Genomic DNA, 7,199 nt, shown 5'->3' on the forward strand with positions numbered 1-7,199 from the left:
AAAGCGTGCTATCCTTCTTAGCGCAACTACTACCCCGCTCTTCTTGTCAATTTCACTGCCTTTGCCATGAGCCGTGGACTGACGATGCTACGAGTATACGGTCTTGCTGAAAAATGGCATTGCGTTCAGTTTCGTTCTGTGAGTTCGACAGCTACTTGACTAAATATTGTATTTTCGCCTTACGCGACTAGTTAGCAGGCCTAGTTGAGCACGTATTGTGTATCATGTACCCTCTACTAGTCACTGCGCATTTTAGTTAATGGACTGATGATTTCATTTGTATGGAGTTGAGTGCGAGGATATGTATGTGTGGGAGGGGGGGGGGGCGCGGGAGATGGAAACTTGCTGTATGTTATGTAATGTATATCCCAAGCGCAAGACAAATTCTTCTATGTGGAAATTGAAGCCAATACAATTTGAGTTGAGTTGAGTTGAGTTGTTTTTTAAAGCTGTTACATGTGACGTGTTTTTGTTTTATAGCTGTTACATGTGACGTGTTTTTGTTTTTATAGATGTTACATGTGACGTATTTTTGTTTTATAGCTTTTACATGTGACGTGTTAAGCAATGAAGAGTCACTCACTGGGACAGAAGCCACAACGGATGGGGCACTGTACTGTGTACCAGTTGTAGGACGGACAAGCCTTTTCCGGGTAGAATGAGTAGTAGCTACACCAAGCTCCGTTGTCCTTTGTCGGGCACTTCTCTGTAACATCACCATCACCATCACCATCATCATCATCATCATCATCATCATCATCATCATCATCATCATCATTGTCATCGTCGTCGTCGTCACAATCATCATCATCATTATCGTTTCAAGCAACATTCCAATCATAATTATCAACACAATGAAAGCCTGGGGGACAGATGCACTCTGGTTGCTTTACACAGAGATCGACATTTAGACCTATGGGGACAGATGTACGCTTGTTGTTTAACACAGAGATCAACATTTAGACCTATGGGGACAGATGCACGCTTGTTGTTTAACACACCGATCGACATTAAGACCTATGGGGACAGATGCACGCTTGTTGCTTAACGCACAGATCGACATTTAGACATATGGGGACAGATGCACGCGTGTTGCTTAACACAGAGATTGACATTTAGACATATGAGAACAGATGCACGCTTGTTGCTTAACACACAGATCGACATTTAGACCTATGGGGACATATGCACTCTAGGTGCTTAACACACAGATCGACATTTAGACCTACGGGGACAGATGCACTCTGGATGCCGAACACACAGTGAGACCTGTAGGTACAGATGCACTGCGTTCACTTACCAAACAGACCACAATAAAAGCCATGGGGTCATGGGAGACCAAGACAGTATCAATCTTCTTTTCTGTTCTGGGTACAATTGCACTGAATACACTCACCGCACAGATCGCCACTGAAGCCTGGAGTACAGTTGCACTTACAGGTGAGGCGGTTGACAGTTCCGCGGTGCTGACACACTGTACCCTGACACGGCTCTGCGACAACAAACATATTTGAACAATTGCTGGACATGCAAACACACTTGACATTTTGTTAATGATCGGTGTGTCGTCTTTGTACCGCCTTAATACAGAAAGGATGTCATAAAATAGTTATCAAAAGTTATCAAAAGTCTGAGAGAGAAAAAAAGGCACAAGCAAATAAGCCCCCAAATGATTATCTGTCAGTTTTCATGAACATCCCTTTAGTACTATACTTACTCCTGTGCCATAATGACGTGGTAGCCGTCAAGATCTTTCTATTTTCTGACGTCATCACAACTGCATGTCCCCGACACCTATTGCCGAATGACGTAGCGGTGACGGTGAATGCCACGCAGTCCGCCCTCTTCCAACAGCTGCTTGCACAGTCAACTGCCGACGCCGCCTCGCTCTCAAAGAGAAGATTGTCTAAGAAAACATAGTTTGCTGGTGCAGCTTTCTTTGCCAACACGCTCGGAAGAAAACTTTGTGTTGATTTAAATAACATCACACACATAACACAAATCACGATAGTGGTAGCTGGCGTCATCGTCTTGGGTTAGGAGCAAAGTCGTCGTTGTTTTAAAGAACGAGTTTCAATCTGTTTGTGTCGTTGTTGCTTTAGACTTGGACATAACAGACACATACATCCTCGCGACTGGCTGAGGACTGTGTCAGTTTGAATTAGCAGCACGACTGAAAATGGTCAGAACAAAGAAAAGAGTTTCAATCAGATTTCGTTTCTCTTATTTATTATTCAGACGCTAACACAGTAGGCGCGCGCATCAGCACGTTCTTTAAAAAAACACACCCATAGTGTCTCTTTCTTTGAATGAATTTCAACTTCACAAGGCTTGTTTTAGAGTGCTGATTTAAAAAAAAATCAATACATGAAGAACTTGAAAAAACAGTTGGTTATACCTAATGTTTGTGTAACTTCGCCTGAATGCACCCTAAAGGTCTTTCAGCCGGTCCCAAGCCCGGATAAAGGAGGAGGGTTGGGCGTGGGGTTAGCAACTCCACCCCGCCAAAAAACCAACTTGCTACAGAAACCGCAACAAAACAAACCAACAACAGCCTTGCGGCCCTATGCTCCACAGGGAGTCTACATGAATAAGTCAAGTAAGTCAATGTTTGTGTGTGTTTTTCTTTTTACCTCAGTTGCATGCAGGATGGTTCAACCTTACTTTTTTGCCTTTTTTTCTCTTTTTGTTGTTGTTGGCGGGGAGCATCCTTGTTCATTGGTCTTTTTTTTTTAACTGACATTTCTTCATTTAATACAGATATATCATTAACAATTCTTACACCAAGGGCCAGTTTCATAAGCCAGAAACACTTTACACAGTCGACCAACTGCAGTTGTCCGAGAGAACCACAGTAATCCGACGTTATCGGGTTTCACGAACAAACTTTCAGTCCGCCGACTGCGGGTCGTCTCACCGGAAGTCGGCCGAACACGGTGATGCTCTCCCCCCAACACTGTGTTCGGCTTACTTCGGTAAACCGAAAGAAAATGTAAATGTATCGATTGAACATTGGATTTCCCTTCTTTGAGCCATGTGACGTCAGAGGCCTACAAAACTTTATATTTGGGCGTTTCAGATTAACCGAAACTTCAAAGGAACTACTTACTTCATATTTGGGACACGCGGATTATTCCACAGATCAAAACACACGTCTGCCAAACTGTAAAAATGAAGCGATTTGCAGATCTATCTCGAGAAGAAATTGAAAACAAAAGACAACTTTTAACTCCGATCGAATAGCAACACACTTCAGCTGAACAAAAGATGAACATGGGAGACACCCTCCCATCAGCATATTGCAGGCAACACACAACTCCAAGTTTTGCCGCGGCCAAATTCAAACCCCTCGCGAAGTTCACTCAGCTCTGTCGCACACACAGCCACCGGCCGAGTCGATATGCGCGGGGCAAGTAGTTTCGACTTGTCCTTTGAAGATATGAATTTCTTCCTCAGTGCAGAAAATAAACCTAACATGCCACCATCCACAACAATACAAGTTCTGCCTACTTTCCACAACTGTACCATAAACAACTTGAACATCACAATAACAAAATAAGACCAAACGTGTTGATTGTCTCTGCTGTTAACCCCACAAGCTAACTCATCGAACTCGTCCAGTCTTGATCGCAAGACAGGGTGACGACAAGTGTGTACAACAGTTACTGACACTGACGGTGCAAAGAGATGTAGCAATGTAATTGATGTTTTATTTGATGTTCATGAATTTTCCGTTCCTTTGATTATGGTCTGAACAAAATGTGGCGACAATCAAATATTCTAATGTTAATTGAAGGAGTTAAATAAACTTTTGAAGTTGCACTATTTTTGTGGCAAATTGAAGTGTATGTGTTTGGTGTAAACAGGTGTTCTTGGTGTGTGTGTTTGATTGCATGCGTGTGTGCTCGCTCAATCGTCAAAAACAACAACAAAGTCAGTACCTGAAAGGAATTCGATCGATACATAAATGTTATTTGCGTTTTTGACCAAAATATGACATTTTACACAGATCTCGACAGTCATTGTTCACCTCGACCGCTATCGCGGTCTCGGAGAACAATGACTGTCTCGATCTGTGTAAAATGTCATATTTAGGTCAAACACGCAAATAACGTATATTATACGCACAGTCAATGGCAGAATGCTCACACTTTTTTTTATTGTGAGCCAAACCTTGTGATTGTTCTTCGAAATGTATCTATCATGACGCAGTAATCCAGGAGACAAGTCAGGGTTATGTCTTGAAGACGTCACATTATGGCGTAAGAGGGTTTGACGTCACGCGAAGGAATTACTAAAAGTCTCGGTCATTGTTATTTTCAGCGGGCCGAGACTAGTTTTTTCTTCGAAATCGGCCATTTCTACGTGCAAATGAGCAAACGGAAATGGTAATGTTGCTAAATTTAGCCCTCGACTTGGCCATTCGGATTACTGTACAGTCGGTCGACTGCGGTTGTCCGCGGGTGACGGTGATTCGCTCATGAAACGCGCTTTTCGGTGACCCGGCGATCAACCACAGTCGATCGACTGAGTCGATCGACTGTCAGTCGGTTCACTGCTATCTTATGAAACTGGCCCCAGATCTACTTTTAACAACTTTTCTATAACGCTGTTCCCTCTCAAAAATGCACAAAATGTCCTGGGGGGGGGGGGGGGGGGTAGGGGGGGGGGGGGGGGTAGGGGGACCATACCTATAAATACCAATGCACATTTTTGCTATCACAATCATATAATAAACATAACTAATTATCATCTAGGACTAAATTTTCGAACACACCCAAAAAGAGTAATTTTAAAATTCATATAATATTTTGTGTAAATCGCTCTAGTGTTGTTAGGTTTTAACGATCGTAGAAATGTCTTTCTCACAACTCACTGCGTAAGAGATCTAGTCTGAATAGATAAGTTTTTAAATGTTAATATTATGAATGTTATTTTTGTAATCGCTGTTGTGTTGTGAGGTTTAACGATCGTAGAAATCTTCCTCGCAACTCACTGCGTTGGCTGAATAGATAAGCTTTTAAATTCATCAATAATTCAAGGAAAGCAAATATTATTCAAAAACTTGTATTCCGCTCTTTATTTCTCTGGACCGCATAGCGCTGTTATGTGTTGCTCTCCGAGTACTGCTGTCCGCTCCAGGCCCACTGGTAGCCATTGTAAACTACTCACAAGAAAAATGTTCATTCAAAATGAACAGCGTCGATGCAATGTCCACCAAAGATTTATTTTGGGAAGTGTTAAAAGGTTAGGGTCAAAAGTCAATGAATTGCATGTTGTGCTGGATATATAAATTGTTTATTTCAGTCAATGCTTGCTATGAATTGATCAAACAGCCACAAGAAAAAACAAGTCGCGTAAGGCGAAATTACTACATTTAGTCAAGCTGTGGAACTCACAGAATGAAACTGAACGTAGTCCGCCGCTAGTGCAAAAGGCAGTGAAAGTGACGAGCCTGTTTGGCGCGGTAACGGTTGCGCTGTGCTTCATAGCACGCTTTACTGTACCTCTCTTCGTTTTAACTTTCTGAGCGTGTTTTTAATCCAAACATATCATATCTATATGTTTTTGGAATCAGGAACCGACAAGGAATAAGATGAAATAGTTTTTAAAACGATTTCGGAAATTTAATTTTGATCATAATTTTTATATTTTTAATTTTCAGAGCTTGTTTTTGATCCAAATATAACATATTTATATGTTTTTGGAATCAGAAAAGGATGAAGAATAAGATGAACGTAAATTTGGATCGTTTTATAATTTATTTATTTTTTTACAATTTTCAGATTTTTAATGACCAAAGTCATTAATTAATTTTTAAGCCACCAAACTGAAATGCAATACGGAAGTCCGGCCTTCGTCAAAGATTGCTTGGCCAAAATTTCAATCAATTTGATTGAAAAATGAGGGTGTGACAGTGCAGCCTCAACTTGTACAAAAAAGCCGGATATGACGTCATAAAAGACGTTTATAAAAAAACAAAAAACGTCCTGGAATATCATTCCCAGGAAGTCTCATGTCAAATTTCATAAAGATCGGTCCAGTAGTTTAGTCTGAATCGTTCTACACACACACACACACAGACAGACACACACACACACACACACACACACACACACACACACACACACACACACACACACACACACACACACACACACACACACACACACACGCACATACACCAAGACCCTCGTCTCGATTCCCCCCTCTATGTTAAGACATTTAGTAAAAACTTTTTAATTAAAAAATAGAGCTTGTTTAAAACAGGTAGAAAGGAAGAGTTGATATTGCAATATCTGTACGTGGGAATGTGGTGAAAAAGAGTGCTAAAAGTAGTAAGTCGGCCTCAGATCCATTTCAAATATTTATTGCAGAAAAACAAAATACAAATTAAAAACAAAACCACAGAACCATTACCAGGTGTCATAGGAATGTTTGAAAACAATAGTTTTAATTTTACACTGTAAATACAGGAATCAGAATTAAACACCTCAAATTGGCACATGCATAATGAATCACCTGGAATTGCAACAGGGAGATACTGAAGTAATTGGAAACAAACACTTGAAATTGACAGAGAAACAATTGAAAATATATTACTGACATGAGCGTACAATATTTTAATGGAAGTGCATTTTTAGCACGAAGCATCCGCAGGAGGATGCACTAACAATTACATAGTGCCACAAAATGTGTACGGACATTTCACAACCGTGCATTATTAGCACAGAACACATACATGGGGGCGCACAAAACATTATTGTACCATGATGATGATCGGGATTGTTGAAGATCTTTTCTTGTGCAAGGCGCCCCTGTATGACCGCAACTGATCCAACCGGCCGCATCTGAACAAACGACGTCGAAACGGCGCGAAACACGTCCTCTCGGTTGGTCTCGGATTGACTCGGCTCCTCTCGGTCTTTTTTTTTTGTGTGTCTTTTTTTCTTTTCCTTATGGTCGGAGTGGTATATTTATGTACATCTTAGATTAAAAAAAACACCCGAAAGCTGTGTTTAATCGTTTCGCGTAAATTGTACATTTTTTTCAGCTTTGAAATTGTTTTGGCTTGGAGAGTCAGCGCGCTTTGGCTTGGAGACTAATTCTCCACAGGCACGTTCTTCCCAACCACAGATACCAGCGTCGTCCGCGACGCTGGAACAAAAAGTCAAGGAACACTTTTTATATTACGCAAT

The 7,199-nt window shown here is 41.1% G+C and overlaps 1 long non-coding RNA gene across 1 annotated transcript; it reads right to left on the minus strand.

Annotated features, from left to right (window-relative positions):
• Nucleotides 1-612: 612 nt before the first annotated feature.
• LOC138978916 (uncharacterized) lies at nucleotides 613-2,405 on the minus strand. Its single transcript, XR_011459841.1, has 3 exons — nucleotides 1,718-2,405; nucleotides 1,397-1,492; nucleotides 613-706 (listed from the first exon to the last, which is right to left on the minus strand). It is a non-coding gene; the product is annotated as an uncharacterized lncRNA (long non-coding RNA).
• Between the last annotated feature and the right edge of the window lie 4,794 nt (nucleotides 2,406-7,199).

This window comes from Littorina saxatilis, linkage group LG10 (assembly GCF_037325665.1).
Source record: "Littorina saxatilis isolate snail1 linkage group LG10, US_GU_Lsax_2.0, whole genome shotgun sequence".
Taxonomy (NCBI): domain Eukaryota; kingdom Metazoa; phylum Mollusca; class Gastropoda; order Littorinimorpha; family Littorinidae; genus Littorina; species Littorina saxatilis.